Source organism: Papio anubis, chromosome 19 (assembly GCF_008728515.1).
Source record: "Papio anubis isolate 15944 chromosome 19, Panubis1.0, whole genome shotgun sequence".
NCBI lineage: Eukaryota > Metazoa > Chordata > Mammalia > Primates > Cercopithecidae > Papio > Papio anubis.
Genome location: NC_044994.1, coordinates 38,212,354 through 38,231,614, shown reverse-complemented (window position 1 = coordinate 38,231,614; position 19,261 = coordinate 38,212,354). Strand labels below are relative to the sequence as shown.

Below are 19,261 nucleotides of genomic sequence, written 5' to 3'. Positions count from 1 at the left end.
TCAAAAAAAAAAAAAAAAAAAAAGAAAACATTAAGTCCCTGCTGATAGATTTCCACTTTAAATTGTCACTTAACTAGAAAATACTCACGTAGGTAGGTTTTAAAATTACTTAAAGTTAATAATTTAGGAATTTATACCATTTACCTATTAAGTGGCAGAGTCTGAGCAAAGAGGAATGAGGTCCCTTATTTTGAATAGACATGAAAGAGAACAGAAACAAAACTTAAAACACTGTATATTAAAGCCAAAAATTCTAACAACTAAGCAAACAACTTATCAAATCTCAATTATACTGGCTACTTTAAAGTATTTTAAAATCACATTTACTATTATCAGCTGCTACAAATATGTTCTGATCAATCTGTATAATACATAGATCACACAGTTTCCTCTCCTAGCAGTTCAGGAATATAGAAAAGAACTATAGGCCAGGCACGGTGGCTGACGCCAGTAATCCCAGCACTTTGGGAGGCCGAGGCAGGTGGATCACCTGAGGTCGGGAGTTTGAGATCAGCCCCACCAACATGGAGAAACCTGGTCTCTACTAAAAACACAAAATTAGCCGGGTGTAGTGGCCCATGCCTGTAATCCCAGCTACTTGGGAGGCTGAGGCAGGAGAATCACTTGAACCCGGGAGGCGGAGGTTGCAGTGAGCGGAGATTGCGCCATTGCACTCCAGCATAGGCAACAACAGAGAAACTCTGTCTCAAAAAAAAAAAAAAAAAAGGTAACTTTAAAAAAGCAAGATACTTTTTAGTTTCACCCTGCTCCTTACTTTTACAAGGCCCTGTAGGCTGAGTGTGAAAACTGACTGACTGAACATCAATCCCACTTCTGCTGAGAGAAGCTGCCCACACAGAAGCAGAAAACACTGCTTCTTTAAGTGGAATCATAAGAGTCCTGAAAAAGTAAGGAAAGGAGGTACAAGCAAAGATAAAGGCTAAAAGGATTTAGAAAAGTATCATGACAACAGTCAAACTCAAAACCAAGACCGGAATTTGACAACTAAAGAAAAATATCAGATTTCTTTAATCTCATGACCAAGAAATCAAAATAAATAAACCAAACCAAAATAAATAAAACCAATAAAATTTATATTCACTGGGCCAGGCGCAGTGGCTCACCCCTGTAATCCTAGCACTTTGGGAGGCCAAGGTGAGCGGAACACTTGAGGTCAGCAGTTCAAGACCAGCCTGACCAACAGGGTGAAACTTCGTCTCTACCAAAAATATAAAAAATTAGCTGGGTGTGGTGGCACGTGCCTGTAATCCCAGCTACTCGGGAGGCTGAGTCAGGAGAATCACTTGAACCCAGGAGGTGGAGGTTGTGGCAAGCCGAGATCCTGACACTGCACTTCAGCCTGGGTGAAAGAGCAAGATGCCATCTCAAAAAAAAATTTATATTCACTCAACTTAAGGATAATAAAAAAATATATTTTTGTTCTTTTTTTTGAGAAAGAGTCTCACGCAGTGGCGTGATCACCACTCGCTGCAGCCACCAACTCCTGGGCTCAATTGCTGCTCCCATTTCAGCCTCCTGAGTAGCTGAGACTACGGGTGCATGCCACCACACCCAGATAATCTTTTAATTTTTCTGTAAAGACAGGGTTTTGCCATGTTGCCCAGGCTAGTCTCCTGGGCTCAAGCAATTCACCAGCCTCGGCCTCCCAGCATGCTGGGGTTACAGGCATGAGCCACTGCACCCAGCCCCAGAAAAATCTTTAAAAAGGAATGTCGGGGCCAGGCATGGTGGCTCCCGCCTGTAATCTCAGCACTTTGGGAGGCCGAAGCAGGCGGATCACCCGAGGTCAGGAGTTTGAGACCAGCCTGGCCAACATAGTGAAACCCTATCTCTACTAAAATACAAAAATTAACCGGGCATGATGGCACATGCCTGTAATCCCAACTACTCAGGAGGCTGAGGCAGGAAAATCGTCTGAACCCAGGAGGTAGAGGTTGCAGTGAGCAAAGATTGTGCCACTGCACTCCAGCCTGGGCACTGCAGTGAGACTCTGTCTCAAAATAAATAAATAAATAAAAATAAAAATAAAAGGAATGCCTATCACATTCTTCATATTCTACCTGGAATTCTTTCCTCCAAAAAGAAGAAAATTCCCAACCCATTAGCGGACTAATAAGGTACCTTTGCAACTTGGCCCTATCTCCATCTGCCCTACCCATTCCTTTTGAAAACTCAAGGCACTGGCCCCACTTAACCATTCAAGTGCACTGACAATCATGACTTTGGTTAGGCTGCCCTAGCCTGGCATGCTCACCTGGAAATCCAACTCAAACCTCAGGTTTAAATGTCTAAGCTCCTTAAGCACCAGGAGGCCTTGTTGGTCTTATTCACCACTACAGTTCCTGCAACTACAGCACTGCTGGCACACAGTAAACACTCAATAAATTAGTGTTGTGAGACTAAAGAGGTTTTTATTATTATCATAACTGAATTATTATTTTGAGACAAGGTCTCACTTTGTTGCCCAGGCTGGAGTGCAGTGGCACAGTCACAGCTCACTGCAGCCTCAACCTCCTGGGCGATCCTTCCACCTCAGCCCCACAAGTAGCAGGGACTAAAGATGCACACCACCCCACCCAGCTAAGTTTTTTTATTTTTTATAGAAATGGGCTCTCAAAGCCGGGCGTGGTAGCTCACACCTGTAATTCCAGCACTTTGGGAGGCCGAGGCGGGCGATCACTTGAGGTCAAGAGTTTGAGACCAACCTGGCCAACATGGTGAAACCCCATCTCTACTGAAAAAACAAAAATTAGTCGGGCCTGGTGGCAGTCGCCTGTTTTAACTACTAGGGAGCCTGAGGTGGGAGAATCCTTTGAACCCAGGAGGCAGAGGTTGCAGTGAGCCAAGATTGCGCCACTGCACTCCAGCCTGGGCGACAGAGCAAGACTTCATCAAAAAAAAAAAAGGAAAGAAAGAGAGAGAAAGAGGCTCTCACTGTGTTGCCCAGGCTAGTCTCAAACTCCTGAGCTCAACTGATCCTCCTATCTCAGCCACCCAAAATGCTGGGATTAGAGGTGTGAGCCACTGCACCCAGCCCCTCACAAATATTTTATCCACTCTATTTTCTATCCCCCTTCTATATAGCTCTCTCCTTTTATAGTCTCACAACTTTTTATTCAAATTATCACGTGTATTTCATTTTGCCTACAGAATTACAGTAACCCAAGAAACTTTATTTGGTCCCAAACTCTTTCCTAAAATAACAGAAGATACCGAAATCAGTATTCCTTAAAGGAACACATTGAAAATACAACATTTAGGCTGGGTGCAGTTGCTCACAACTGTAATCCCAAAACTTTGGGAGGCCAAGGCAGGAGGACTGCCTGAGCCCAAGAGTTCAAGACAAGTCTGGGCAACATAGGGAGACTCCATCTCTACAAAAAATTTAAAAATTAGCCAGGCATGGTGGCTCACGCCTGTAATCCCAGCACTTTGGGAGGCCGAGGCGGGCAGATCGCCTAAGGTCAGGAGTTCAAGACCAGCCTGACCAACACGGAGAAACCCCATCTCTACTAAAAATACAAAATTAGCCAGGCGTGGTGGCACATGCCTGTAATCCCAGCTAATTGGTAGGCTGAGGCAGGAGAATCACTTGAACCCGGGAGGCGGAGATTGCAGTGAGCCGTGATCGTGCCATTGCACTCCAGACTGGGCAACAAGAGTGAAACTGTCTCAAAAAAAAAAAAAATTAAAAAATGAGCTGAGTGTGATGGCATGAGCCTGTGGTCCCAGCTACTTGGGAGGCTGAGGTGGGAGGATTGCTTGAGCTTGGGAGGTTGAAGCTGCAGTGAGCTGTGATCATGCCACTGCACTCCAGCCTGGGTTACAGAGTAAGAGTGTCTTTAAAAAAAAAAAAAAAAGCACACACACACAACATTTTTCACCTTTTACAGGTTTTTCTCAAGAACTGTCAATTCAGTAAACATGAATACATGTTATTGCCACATCCTCAGTTACGTGCAGGAAAATAAGGAAGATCTAAGATGATTTACCAAAGTAAGGTTTGGGTCTCTAGTGTACACGAATTCCAAACTTTAAAAAGAATACTGAAACTGCCTATCTATCAAGTCTGTTCATGCACGTGTCAACAAAAGCCGTAAGATTGGGAATCCCAACAAAACAACTTCTTGTATAATGAGTAACTACACAAGCGCACAGAATTTACTAGTCATACAATAAAAAGACTGAAAGTACCAATGTCACTATTAACATTAGGAGCAAGAAACCTTTGAAGGACACGCATTAGCCTTCAGTTCTAAAGGAACTGCATTAAATTAGAACCTAAAGCTGAATTTATCTTTACTATATGGGTTTTGAATTAATCATGATAACCATAAAACAAAGATTATGACAGCTACTCTCAAATAGATGCATGTTAAAGTAATATAAAGTGAATAAGTAACAACTACACTGTGAACTTATTCTAACAATGGGGAAAGTTTCCAGCTCCAATGTCCAGTCCATCCCATTTTTCACAAAAAGGTGTCAGAAAAAAAAAATTTCCCAAAAATGTGTCAGAAAAAAAATTTTTCCCATTAAGAAATCTGATTCAGGCCGGGCGCGGTGGCTCACGCCTGTAATTCCAGCACTTTGGGAAGCTGAGGAGGGCGGATCACGAGGTCAGGAGTTCAAGAGCAGCCTGGCCAACGTGGTGAAACCCCGTCTCTACTAAAAATACAAAAATTAGCTGGGCGTGGCTCGTGTCCGTAATCCCAGCTACTCGGGAGGCTGAGGCAGGATAATTGCTTGAACCAGGACCCGGGAGGCGGAGGTTGCAGTGAGCAGAGATCACACCACTGAACTCCAGCCTGGGCTACAGAGCAGACTCCGTCTCAAATAAATAAATAAATAAATAAATAAATAAATAAATAAAATAGCGATGTGACTCCTCAGGACATCAGGTAGTAACTATCAATTGCAGGCCTCTAAAAATGCTTGTTAAACCAAAAGGCAATGCTCTGATTACTGGAGCAATCTAGATTGCCAGGATCAGCAAAACTACATTAGAAAGTTAATAGCTTCCATCCTTAAAATATCCCAAGAGAAGAAAGGGAGTGATTCAAACTGTTAGCATGTACCCAATACTACACAATAATAGCCTAAGCAAAATTGGCAGATGTATTTGTAATTAAGAAGTCCAACCTTGACGAAGTATCATCAGTGGGATTTTAATTTTACTGGGTGGGAGGATTCAAAAAGCAAAAGGTCAGGCAAAAAACGAAAAACCCATCCAAGCCGAAACTGCTCAAGGATCTATCTGGGAGGGCTCGTACCGATGTTCTCTACTTCAACCTGCCAGCATCAATTTTGTGATGGGGGCTGCCGGGGATGTAGTGGGGCGGGGGGCGGGGGGCGGGAGGGAGGCGGGGGGTAGGCGGACAATTTAAAGGTGAGAATGAATGGCTTGCGTAAAGGCGATAGTCTTTAAGCCGGGTTCGTCAGTGTACATCCTCACCGCTTTTGAAATAAAGTTGACGAACTCCCCAGAAGCGGTCAATTTTGGAGACTGACACATCTCTCCTATTGACCGGAGGCGCCTGCCGACCGAAGGTAGTGGAAACGCCGAGAGGCAGGCGGCGCCAAGCCTAAGAAAAGCCTTTTCTCCCTCCTCCAAGGCCACTGCGGCCGCAGCCCTGGAGCTCTCCACTGCAGGGGCAGGTATCGGCGCCAGACCCCCGGCTCGCGGAGCTGGCGAAGTTGCCGCCACTGCTTCCCAGGCGGGCCTAGGAGCCAAAAAGTTGCGTGAAGACAACTCCAAGGCCGTGAAGCTGCTTCCCCCCGCAGCCCGGGGACTGCGGCACCTCCAACCTCTCCTTAGTACCCCACGGAAAAGGACTTGCCTGGACCCGGCCCCAGCGTCTGGGGGCTTGAGGTGCCGTAGCCAACTCCGCCGGGCCGGGAGGACGCTAGGGTCACCAGCGGCTGACGAGCAAGGAGGTCGGAGCGGTGCGATGCCCCCGCGTCAGACGCCAGTCCAGGCTGCGAGTTCCCGGCGCCCACCAGCCGGGCCCGCCAGGATCCCAGCGTCCGGACGCCGCAGAGCCCTCACCGCGGCCCGCAGCCCTCCGACTCGCCCCGACCCATCCCTGGGACGCAGCCCGGGCTCCGCAACTCGACCAGTAGCCAGGCCGCGGCCCTGCGCCCCTTCCCGCCTCACCTGCGCTCCGCTGCGACTCCGTGCCTCCTCGCTCGCTCCGCGCGCGCCCCGTCGGGGCACGCACCGACCCCCCGGCTGGGACTCTCCCCGCTGCGGTGACTCAGGACGCGACGGCCACCGCCGCCTTCTCCTCCTCGGAACAAGCGCCGGCGGCGAGCAGAGAGGGTCGCGGTCAGAGCCCCTGCCGGGACCAAAGCGAACCTCGCCGCCTCCGCAGCCTCTACCACCAAGTCCCTTCAGTCGTCCGCGCCGCCCCCAAGAAAATGTCACCAGAGGCCGTTCCGCTCGGCGCCTCACTTCCGCCCGGAAACACAGAGCCTGCGTCGGCCGGCTAGAGAGGCTGCTGCGCCGGGGACCTCTGGAGACTGGCGCCCGAGGCCCGAGAAAAGCCAGACAGCGCCATCTGGCGCGATGGAACCCGCGCTCCTCCCGCTGCAGACCGCGGGGCGTGAAGGCGCCAGCTCACCGGGCTTCTTTCCCGCGCTCCCTCCTTCTGTTGAGACCGTCTCCTTCCAGAAATGCCTTTCCCGGGGTGTGTGAAAGCCACTCAATGCAAGACAAGGACAATGCCTTCAACAAAGGACAGCGCTCCCGTTTCTGTGCGCTGCTCAGTACTCACCCCCTCCTGAAGCCCTTCCGAAAGCAGCTCGCGGTGTCTGAATCTTTGAGTCGCTCCAGCGGAGGGCCCGCGCCCTTCTCTCCCCGCTTTTTCGCGGATGCGGACAGCTGGGCTCGCGGAGACTCAGCTGAGCTCGGGGAGACTAGGCTGAGGTTTTCTTGGGCAGCGGCACCAACATCTGCTCAAGTTTCTGCCCGGGCACCTTGCAGGCCTTGCAGATCGACCGCCACCTGCTGGTGGGACGGGGCCCGCAGGGGAGACTCCGCTCTGCCCCGAATTCCGCCTCTGCAGTCGCCCTCCGATTTGCAGTCAGCCCTTAGAAGGGTAGGGGAAAGGAGGTGGATCGAACCCCGAGAAAGGGGAGGAGGGCGCGGGCCAACTGGCGGGTAGAGGGCTTCCCAAGGAGAAGCAGGAGATGCTGAAGACGCATCTCACGACGCAAGATCTGGCCAAGGACCCGCGCTCACCCAAAGCACTGCAGTGTTTTGAGAAGAAAAATAATAATAATAAAGCTTTCACCTTTACAGAGCTGTGCTGGAACCTCAGATGAGACCCGTCAAGAGGAGATTCTGAAAATCTTACACCACTGAGTCCGTACTCCCCTAAACATCAGTATCCCCCTTCAGACCAGGCCCATTAGTTCCCCCACTTCACTCATTTTTTCTGACTGCCTACAGGAGTGCGAGTTTTTCATCCCTAACTACAAGAATAATTATGAAAAGAAAATAACTTTTATTGAATGCCTATTACATACCAGGCACTTTGCATTTAAATGGGTTAAATTCATTGAATCCTCTTTACAACTCATAACAACCCTACGAGTTGGATGGCATTACTAGCCCCAAGTTGCAAAGGTGGAAACTGAGGCACAGAGTGACCTGCCCAAGATGACACATCCAAGTAAGTGGCAGTGTTGGATTACAACACAGGCAGAGCTTACTTCTTAACCACAGCCACCACTGCCTCATTGAGAATCACTGAGAACGTAGTGTGTGCTAGCTAAGTAGTTTATCTGTATATGTTATTTCACTCGTTCATTCATGTATTTACTTTCTGCTACCTGAGTCCTCAAGGGATTTGAGAGGTTGTGGGGTAGTGACAAGAGCCCAGCCTCTTGCAGGAAAAAAAGAAAAGAAAAGAAAAAATCACTACTAAGATCACAACTGTCCGAAAATGAATGAGTGAATGTGGACTAATACACTGAGTTTTTAAAAGATTCCATGACAGTCTGATCTAACCAATGCTGCGGGAATACTGAAGTAGGCCCCTGACTACTGAGATACCATCTTGGGTCCTTCTCCTGTTTTTTGTTGTTATTGTTGTTTCTTTGTTTTTTGTTTTGTTTTGTTTTGTTTTTTTCTTGAGACAGAGTCTTGCTCTGTCACCCAGACTGGTGTGTAGTGGCGCGATCTTGGCTCACTGCAACCTCTGCCCCCCGAGTTCAAGCGATTCTCCTGCCTCAGCCTCCCGAGTAGCTGGGATTACAGGCGCCCGCCACCACGCCCGGCTAATTTTTTATATTTTTTAGTAGAGACAGGGTTTCACCATGTTGGCCAGGCTAGTCTCGAACTCCTGACCTCAGGTTCTCCACCCGCCTCAGCCTCCCAAAGTGCTAGGATTACAAGTGTAAGCCACCACATCCAGCCCCTTCTCCTGTTTAATACCAATAAGTCAGTTTCCTGCAGCGAATGGCCTTTGCATATTTTTGGAGGCTAGGGTATTTGATATCCTAATTACTAATATTTTTATTACTACTGTATTTCCATTATTAAATGGGACAGTTACTTGCTTCTTCCTCTTCTTCTGTAGGAGCAGAAGGGACCCTACTTCTGCCTCAAAGTCTTCTGTGTATCCAATACTTAGCTCTACAAGCTCCTGAAATGCCATCTCCCCCATAAAACCAGCTCAGCCCAGACACAACCCCCATCACCACTACCCTCACTACCCACTCCATCCCGGCCTCCCGCTGTGGGTCAAGACTCCCCTGCTCACACACACTCTCCTACAAACATGTCTGCCCTTGGCCTATCTGTAGGGTTACTACTAAATCATATTTGTCATCCTCTCAATTTCTGTCATAGCCCTAGAGTCCAGAGCCAAGCCTGTCAGAATCACTCTTCACCATCATTTTTTGCACCTGATATACCACCTAGCCTGGGGCTAAGCCTGCAGCAGGTACCTGCCAGCCGTAGTGGCCTGGACAGTAGCATCAGGGTGTGGCTGGTCTGGCTTTGACTGTAATCTGATCTATCCTGACTGAGCAGGTTACTTCTACCATTTGCCCTGTAAAATGGACATGATTTTGAGAACCACCCTACAGATGATGAAAGTAGGGGAGACGAGGGGAAGAACCCTCATTTTTGGGCTCTGGGCTGCCCCCTCCCTTCCATCTCAGATTACTAAGAATTGGGCAACCTAAGGCCAGGCGTGGTGGCTCAGGCCTGTAATCCTAGCACTCTGGGAGGCCAAGGCGGGCAGATCACTTTAGGTCGGGAGTTCAAGACCAGCCTGGCCAACATGGTGAAACCCCGTCTCTACTAAAAATACAAAAAATTAACCAGGGGTGGTGGCACACACCTGTAGTCCCAGCTACTCTGGAGGCTGAGACAGGAGAATCGCTTGAATCCTGGAGATGGAGGTTGCAGTGAGCCAAGACTATGCCGCTGCACTCCAGCCTGGGTGACAGAGTGAGATCTGTCTCAAAAAAAAAAAAAAAAAAAAGCCAGGTGTGGTGGCACGCTCCTGTAGTGGCACGCTCCTATAGTCCCAGCTACTTGGGAGGCTGAGGCAGGAGAATTGCTTGAACCTGGGAGGCAGAGGTTGCAGTGAGCTGAGATTGTGCCACTGCACTCCAGCAAGACTCTGACTCAAAAAAAAAAAAAAGGAGGCAACCTGGCCTCCCTCAACATAACCACCCACCCCTACCATAGCCAGCAGCCACTAGGATTGCCAGTGGCCTCCGGGGAAATGCTGACCTTCTGCACGATAGTAGCCACAGAACCTCAGACAAGTCACCGCTTCCAGGGTTAACATGACTCGCTCTGCCTCACAGCGTCATTCCATGGGATTAAATGGCTTCCTCCAACACAAGGACATCCAGAAGCATTCTAAGGACTCTAAGTAGTAGAAGATCAGACAGTTGTCAGGACCGGGGGCTCTGGGGTTTGACAGATCTGATGTTGGAGCGAGTTCTGCCTCTCTCTAGCAGAGTGACCCTCAGGCAGTTATGTAACCTCACTGAGCCCCATTGTCCTCGCCTGTCAGACATGGATGACCCCCCAGTACTCCCTTGCAGGCTCTGGAGGAGTGACAGTAGAATGACTCATGATTTCAGCTCTCTGCTCCATGCTGGGCTCGGGCAGAATGCTCTAGAACGAGGCTGCCACTCTGATGGCAGCACTCCAGGCCAGCACCTTCTAGGCCACAGACTCTCAGTGGTCAAATACAAGTGAAATTTCCATCTCAACAGACTCATTTTTCCAGAGCAGCAGGTTCACGTGGAACCAGAATGGAACAGTGCAGAAGGATACCATGAAAATGGAGCCAAGGGTGACTGGGAGGGGGGCCCCTTTCCCCCACAAACTTCCAGCTCCCCACCCTGGTTCTCTGGGCTGGTCAATTAAGACTCATCTGTCTTGGATAAAGTACTCTGAAACCCAGCTCCAAATCTCTCTTTCCAACCAGGTGATCCCCCAGAAACTCCATCTATTTAGAAAGTCTGTAAGTTCTGAAAAAGGAAAAAAAAAAAAAAAGTGAAAATAAATGCAAAGGACAGTTTCATTTTTTTGTTTCGTTGTTTTTTTTGTTGTTGTTGTTTTGTTTGTTTGTTTTGTTTGTTTGTTTGTTTGAGACCGAGTCTCACTCTGTCTCCCAGGCTGGAATGCAATGGCACAATCACAGCTCACTGCAGCCTCAACTTCCCGGACTCAAGCAATCCTCCCACTTGAGCCTCCCAAGTACCTGGGACCACAAGCAATTTTTTAAAATTTTGTAGCCGGGCACGGTGGCTCACGCCTGTAATCCCAGCACTTTGGGAGGCCAAGGCGGGCAGATCACCTGAGGTTGGGAGTTCAAGACCAGCCTGACCAACGTGGAGAAACCCCGTCTCTACTAAAAATACAAAATTAGCTGGGTGTGGTGGTGCATCCTTATAATCCCAGCTACTCAGGAGGCTGAGGCAGGAGAATCGCTTGAACCCAGGAGGCAGAGGTTATGATGAGCCAAGATCGCGCCATTGCACTCCAGCTTGGGCAACAAGAGTGGAACTCCCTCTAAAAATAGTAATAATAATAAAATAAAAATGTTCGTAGAAACAGGGTCTCACTATGTTGCCCAGGCTGGTCTTGAACTCCTGGACTCAAGACATCTTCCTGCCTCGTCCTCCCAGTGTTGGGATTACAGGCGTGAGCCACCATGCCTGGCCCTAAGGACAGATTTTAAATTTAACAAGTATGTATAAGCCTCTTATTTTTTAATGAAAAGGAATTATCCTGTATGACATGGTGCCTGACCTTGGGGGACCTCCTGGGTGGGGCAGAGGCTCCTCTGACACCCCATCTAAACTAGCACCTGCACTCCCCGTGACTGCACCCATCTTCTTCTTAACACATGCCCTCATGTGTTCCTGCTTTGCATGCTCTTTTTCGCTTCCATCGGACACACCAGAGGGAAGAGCGGCCAGGGGGTAGGGTCCTTGCTGTCTGACCATGCTCAGAGCCTCATGCAGAGACCCCAGACACACTCAGTGCAAGTGTAGTGAATGGAGGAAGTAGACCTAAGATTCCGAAACCTACAAGGATGTCAAAACAAGGAAGTGGTGCCAGGTGCCAAGTGGGTGAGAAGTCAGGAGGAAGGAGAGATCCCTGCAGACAAGGCAATAGGGGAATGCCTTAGGGAGGGTCTGAAACCTGCCTACAGGTGGTTAAAAAGGAGGAAGACTCCCCAGCACTTTGGGAGGCCGAGACGGGTGGATCATGAGGTCAGGAGATCCAGACCATCCTGGCTAACACGGTGAAACCCCGTCTCTACTAAAAATGCAAAAATTAGCCGGGCATGGTGGTGCATGCCTATAATCCCGGTTACTCTGGAGGCTGAGGCAGAAGAATCACTTGAACCCGGGAGGCGGAGGTTGTAGTGAGCCAAGATCATGCCATTGCACTCCAGCTTGAGCAACAAGAGCGAAACTCCATCTTAAAAAACAAAACAAAACAAAAAAAAGCAAAGGAGGAAGACTCAGTGCCTTGAGAGCAGAGCCAGGTCATCCTTCTTCACCGTCCCCTTGGTGTCCAGCATAGAGCCTGGCAGATGGGACAGCCAAAAAGAGTTTGTGTGATTGAAAGGACAAGTGTGCAGAGAAAATGACTTTGTGGGAGGGGTGGGTAAGAGGTAGAAAAGCCCCTGGGATATTTGGAGGACAACTACCCAAGGGCCAGATGCCTGTGGCTGGACAGCAGAGGAGTGAGGAGAGAGAAGGCTTCAAGGAAAGTTGGGGGACTGAATGAGAGTGTAAGAAGCCTGGGATTTATTCTTTATTTTTATTTTTAATTGTGTTTAATTTTATTTTATTTTGAGACAGAGTTTCGCTTGGTCGCCTGGACCAGAGTAGTGCAGTGGCACAATCTCGGCTCACTGAAACCTCCGCCTCCTGGGTTCAAGTGATTCGCCTCCCTTAAGCCTCTCAAGTAGCTGAAACTACAGGCGCCCGCCAGCACACCCAGCTAATTTTTGTATTTTTAGCAGAGACAGGTTTCACCATGTTGGCCAGGCTGGTCTTAAACTCCTGACTTCAGGTGATCACCCTCGTTGTCCTCCCAAAGTGTTGGGATTACAGGCGTGCGTCACTGCGACTGGCTGAGACGCTGCTTTGGAAGAAAGGGCTTGGTAAAACTTCAAAGCCCTTGTAATATCAGCTTTATGGAGACTGTCTTCATCTTCCTCTCCCCAGCTCCCAAAAACTACAGTATTTAAGTAAAGACAAAATCAGGGTATCTGTGATAGAATAAAAAATACACATTTGGTCTTTGCCCCAGTTCCTGGCACAAAGCTCTTAAGTGCCTCAGGATCTCCTGAATGGTAGGAATGTCCTTTGTTATTCAGGATGAGCCCCTTTCAGCCACACCTGAGTGTGGCTCTTGGAGAGTTCCTAGATAGCTTCTGGATGAGGGCTGGTCACCACAGGAACCAATCATATGATTAGAGAGAGGGTTGGAACATTCAGCCCCCTCCCCACCCACAACCTCCCAGGATGGAAGAGGGGTTGGAGATTGAGTTCAATCACCAAAGTCTAAGGAAACTTCAGTAAAATCCCCAAAACCATGTATCAGAGAGTTTCCAGTTGGTGCTGGGAGGATGGCCCACTGGAGAGGGCATGGAAGCTCAAAGCTATAATCCACCTTTCTTCCTTGCCTAAGGTAAGGAAGGATATTATAAAGGATCCAACTCGGGACCTCCCATCTAGATTCCTGAGTTGAATCCTTTATAATAAGCTGGTATTAGTAAGGAAAGTGCTTTCCAGAGTTCTGTGAGCCCTGCTAGTGAATTATTGAATTTAAGGGGGGAGAGGTCATGGGAACCCCCAAATTCACAATCTGCTAGACGTAAATGTGGGTAGCCCAGGCACCTCACTTCTGGCTAGCATCTGAAGTAGGGGCACCCTTGTGCTACTGGGCCCTTATCCTGTGGGGTTTGAAATAACTCTCGGTGGTTAGTGTCAGAATTGCATTGAATTGTTTGGATACTCACTTGCTGTCAGAGAATTAGAAAATTGGTACCAGACAAAAAAAATAAAAATAAAAAATACAGGATTCTAAAACTTTGACTTCATTTTTATTTATTTTTTATTTTTATTTTTATTTTTTTTGAGACAGAGTTTCACTCTTGTTGCCCAGGCTGGAGTACAATGGCGCAATCTCGGCTCACCGCAACCTCTGCCTCCCGGATTCAAGCGATTCTCCTACCTCAGCCTCCCGAGTAGCTGGAATTTACAGGCATGTACCACCATGCCCGGCTAATTTTTTGTATTTTTAGTAGAGACGGGGTTTCTCCATGTTGGTCGGGCTGGTCTCGAACTCCCAACCTCAGGTGATCCACCTGCCTTGGCCTCCCAAAGTGTTAGGATTACAGGTGTGAGCCACCGTGCCTGGCCTATTTATTTTATTTTATTTACTTTATTTTATTTTTTTGAGACGGAGTCTCACTGTGTCACCCAGGCTGGAGTGCAGTGGCGCCATCTTGGCTCACTGCAACCTCTGCCTCTTGGGTTCAAGTGATTCTCCTGCCTCAGCCTCCCGAGTAGCTGGGACTACAGGCACATGCCCCCATGCCCGACTAATTTTTGTATTTTTAGTACAGATGGGGTGTCACCATGTTGGCCAGGCTTATCTTGAACTCCTGACCTCAGGTGGTCTGCCTGCCTTGGCCTCCCAAAGTGTTGGGATTACAGGTGTGAGCCACCGCGCCTGGCCTATTTATTTTTATTTTTAAATTGTTTTTAGAGACACGGTCTCTCTATATTACCCAGGCTGGAGTACCATGGCATGATCATAGCTCACTGTAACTTTGGACTCCTGGGCATAAGCAATCCTCCCACTTCAGCCTCCTAAGTAGCTAGGACTAGAGGCACATATCACCATGGCCAGCTAAATTTTTCCTTTTTTTTTTTTAGAGACAGGGTCTCACTCTGTTGTCCAGGCTGGTCTGGAGCTCCTGGCCTCAAACGATCCTCCTGCCATGGCCTCCCAAAGAGCTGGGATTATAGGCATTAGCCACTGTGGCTGGCCTGACTTTAAATAAATATGTTATATTTGGTTTGAACTAAATATGTTATATTAAGCAAGACCAGTCCTAGGCCAAATCTCGAGAGGATTCCTTGCCTTCCTTCCGTGTGACCCTCTCTACCTTTTATTTAGGTGGCAGTCAAAGCGGTCATTCCCCCAGACACTAGAAGGTGAGTCGGTTTCATGCTCTGCCTCTCCCAGGGGTCTTGAATTATAAAGGAGTGCCTCTGAGGTGGAATCCATGGGAATTCATCTTTCCTGGTGACATTTCAGGTAGAGTAGTGGGTGGGGAAAATATTACCAGGTGGGGACCATCCCAACATTCCTTGTGTGCACACGTGATTACACGCCCGTCTTCTCTAGGTGAGTATTAAGCCAAATGATGCATGTTGTTCGATTTTACTCTAAAGGTATTCATTGGAAGCCTGCCCACTGACCACAAGGCACATTGTTAGGCTCTTGTCATATAATCCTCATGACAATGAGCAGGACAGGTAGGTTTTACAGAGAAGGAAACTGAGGCTCAGAGAAGACAGCTCACCTAAGCAAGTCACATGGGCTAAAGGGCAGGGAGGGAATCAGGATTCCTGGAAGAGAACGTGGTCACCTCCCTCAAGATGACTGCTGTCTGTCTAAGAACAGGGCTCAACCTAGAAACACATCGCAATAGCAGAGGGGGTTGATGCAGTATAGGGACATGTCGCAGGGAGAAATTAATTCCCGAGAGCACCAAGGACTTCTTGGAAGAGGAAGCTTTTGACTAGGGCCTTGGGGAAAGAGCAAAGCTTCCACGGATAGAGATGAAGAGAAAGGTATCCTGGGCAAAGTCTGGCATAAGGGAAGGCTGGCATCAGGAAAGTGCAGGGCACAGCCAGACTCCAAAACAGGTGTGTCTTTCATACAAATGATATATAAGGGTTATGGTTTGGGCCCTTATGCCCCTCCCCTCCAATTTCGTTTTTGTCTTTTTGTTTATTCATGCCAAGAATGTACATTTGTATAGAGCTTAACTTGAACCCTCTTATAAGTAGGATTTCATTAGCTCCTCTAAACAGCCCTGAAAGGTAGTTAGGGTAGGTGGATATTGCTACCATTTTGCAGAGCTTATACAACTGACACCAAAAGATTTCAAATAAATGCCTATTGAATGAATGAATGAATGAATGAATGAATGAGTTGCCCAAGGCCACCAGCACTAAATGGGAAAATAGGGACTAAACGTCATTCTGCTGCCTTCAAATCCCAAACTCTTTTCACTACCGTTCATATCTGTGGGACTTAGCAGTGCCATTGTGTGTGCATATTGGGGGTGGGGAATTAGACTCATTATTGTGTTTTATAATGTGCTGATCATCTGAAAAAACTCTGGGCAGGAGAACAATACAAGCATTCATTGAAATACTTCAATAGACTGACAGCAGCAACAATAACCTAAAATTAAATGAAGCAGAGTATCTCATGTGAGTCTTCTCTTGAGGAGTCTGGTGCAAAGGCACCAGGCCTTGGGGAAATAGACTGGGACTCCCTAGGAGAAAGACAAAGCAGAGATTTACAGAACCTGGTTGGGGGCTGGGGACAGCAGACTAGGAGGGCCCCCACCAGCCAGGCGACAAACCCCCAGGACCACAGACCTCTGGGTAGCTTTCAAAAGCCTCCACAATTCATGAGTAGCTGTAATTTACTGGTAACCACGAGTAAGCACCAGCCTAGAAGGGACCTCAGAGATCACTACCGTATTTTAAACAGTCCGGGCTGGGCACAGTGCCTCACGCCTGTAATCCTAGCACTTCGGGAGGCTGAGGCGGGCGGATCACAAGGTCAGGAGATCAAGACCATCCTGGCTAACACAGTGAAATGCCGTCTCTACTAAAAATACAAAAAATTAGCTGGGCGTGGTGGCAGTCGCCTGTAATCCCAGCTATGCCGGAGGCTGAGGCAGGAGAATGGCGTGAACCCAGGAGGGGGAGCTTGTAGTGAGCCGAGATCGTACCACTGCACTCCAGCCTGGGCGACAGACCAAGACTCCGTCTCAAAATAAATCAATAAAGTAAAAAAAATAAAGAGTCCCAACATAATGGCATCTCTGTACTAACTTCACTTTTTGAAGAAATGTGTCCTTAAAGTGCATAGTACAACTGTTCTAGCTTTTTAATTCTGCTGGTGATTTCTTTCATTAGTTCTTCGAGTCATCAGAAGGGCAGAAGGCCAGCTCTGCAGGGAGGCATACCTAAATCTGTCCCTGGGATATCAGGGAGGCCTGACTGAGTGAAGCCAGGCCCACCACAAGTCCAGGATGCCTGCAAAGCTGGAGGGTGAGCTGCAAATCTGGCCCCATCCCTTTAATCTGAGAGAGCACACACGCATGCACTTTGGGTCAGACTGGGGGGTATATAAGGTACATACAGCCAGTCTCTGCCTGCAGACAACTAAGACTGTCAGAGGTGTTTGAACCAGAACGACTCCATCTTGAATAAGGGCAGAGTAAAATAAGGGTGAGAGCTACTGGCTACATTCCCAGGAAGTTAGGCATTCTAAGTCACAGGATAAGATAGGAGGTCGCCACAGACACAGGTCACAAAGATCTTACTGATAAAACAGCATGCAGTAAAGAAGCTGACCAAATCCTACCAAAACCAAGATGGTGACGGAATTGACCTCTGGTTGTCCTCAGTGCTCATTATAAGCTAATTATAATACATTAGCATGCTAAGAGACACTCCCAGCAGGGCCATGACAGTTTACGAATGCCATGGCAACATCAGGAAGTTACTCTATATGGTCTAAAAGGGGAGGAACCCTCAGTTCCAGGGTAATTACCCATCCTTTTCTAGGAAAACTCATGAATAATCCATCCCTTGTTTAGCATACCATCAAGAAATAACCATAAAATAGCCAACCAGCAGCCCTCAGGGCTGCTCTGCCTATAGAGCAGCCATTGTTTTATTCCTTTCTTTTCTTTCCTTTTTTTCTTTTTTTTTGAGATAAAGCTTCACTCTTTTTTTTTTTTTTTTTTTTTTTTTGAGACGGAGTCTTGCGCTGTGTCACCCAGGCTGGAGTGCAGTGGCGCGATCTCGGCTCACTGCAAGCTCCGCCTCCCAGGTTCAGGCCATTCTCCTGCCTCAGCCTCCGAGTAGCTGGGACTACAGGCGCCCGCCACCACGCCCGGCTAGTTTTTTTTGTATTTTTAGTAGAGACGGGGTTTCACCATGTTAGCCAGGATGGTCTCGATCTCCTGACCTCGTGATCCGCCCGCCTCGGCCTCCCAAAGTGCTGGGATTACAGGCTTGAGCCACCGCGCCCGGCCAAAGCTTCACTCTTGTTGCCCAGGCTGGAGTGCAATGGTACAATCTCAGCTCCCTGCAACCTCCACCTCCCGGGTTCAAGTGATTCTCCTGCCTCAGCCTCCCAAGTAGCTGGGACTACAGGTGCCCACCACCACACCTGGCTAGTTTTTTGTATTTTTAGTAGAGACAGGGTTTCACCATGTTGGCCAGGCTGGTCTTGAACTCCTAGCCTCGGGTGATCCACCAACCTCCGCCTCCCAAAGTGCTGAGATTACAGGCGTGAGCCACTGCGCCCGGCCTGTTCCTTTACTTTCTTAATAAACTTGCTTTCACTTTACTGTATGGATTCACCTGGAGTTCTTTCTTGCGCAAGATCCAAGAACCTTCTCTTTGGGTCTGGATTGGGACCCCTTTCCGGTAACAAGACCTGTTAGTGAAATAATCAGAGGCCAAGCAAGGTGGCTCACACCTGTAATCCTAGCACTTTGGGAGGCTGAGGTGGAAGGATTGCTTGAGCCCAGGAGCTCAAGACCACTCTGGGCAACATAGGGAGACACTGTCGTCTCTACAAAAAAAATCAGCTGGGTGTGGTGACTTGTACCTGTAGTCCCAGCTACTCTGGAGGCTGAGATGTGAGGATCACTTGGGCCTGGAAGGTCGTGGCTGTAGTGAGCCATGATCTCACCGTTGCACTAAGCCTGAGTAACACAGTAAGACCCTGTTTCAAAAAAACGAAAAAAGAAGCAAACAGAGCAGTTCCTGAATGAGTTGCCTTCACTACAGGAAGCCTTACCTAAGGCAAAAATACGAACCCAAAGTTTACTTCGGTGTGTCCTTCCCTCCTATGCTCATGACCTCTTAAACCCAGCCAGTGCCTTCTCTCATCATTCAAGGCCCCAGGACCTCAGCCCTCTTTGCCCCTCCTGACTTCCAATAACCACACTTTCCTGGCCTAGGATTCAATCTCTAAGGCTTCCATACCCCATGTCTTAACAACAATTAATTACAGAAACTAATTCTTACTAGAGTGGTAGCTGACTAATATTGCCCTTCCCAGGTGACAAAACACTTCTGTCCATCTAAAACAAACACTTCTCTAGAAGCAGTCAAGGAGTGACATACAGGGTAGGAATTTCAAAGAGTAAGGCAGGTCAGCTCGGGAGAGGGAGATCTTTTTGTTGAGTCACGTTTTTTGTTTTGTTTTGGTTTGGTTTGGGTTTTATTTTTGAAGACGGTCTCACTCTGTTGCCCAGGCTGGAGTGCAGTGGCGATCACAGCTCACCTCAGTCTCGACTTCCCAAACCAGGTTTTTTGTTTTGTTTTTTCCTCACTGCAACCTCTGCCTCCCAGGCTCAAGGAATTCTCCTGTCTCAGCCTCCCTAGTAGCTGGGACTACAGGCACACA

The 19,261-nt window shown here is 48.2% G+C and overlaps 1 protein-coding gene across 3 annotated transcripts in view; it reads right to left on the bottom strand.

The window, feature by feature from the left end:
* C19H18orf25 (chromosome 19 C18orf25 homolog) overlaps positions 1 to 6,905 on the bottom strand; it is a 98,760-nt gene extending 91,855 nt beyond the window's left edge. For 2 of the 3 annotated variants that reach the window (XM_003914343.4, XM_003914342.5), the window contains exon 1: positions 6,179 to 6,602. The gene's annotated coding sequence lies outside the window, so the exon portion shown is untranslated. Of the gene's footprint in view, positions 1 to 6,178; positions 6,603 to 6,797 lie in introns of those variants that run through there. The other variant, XM_009192662.4, reaches the window with a different exon arrangement.
* Positions 6,906 to 19,261: the final 12,356 nt, after the last annotated feature.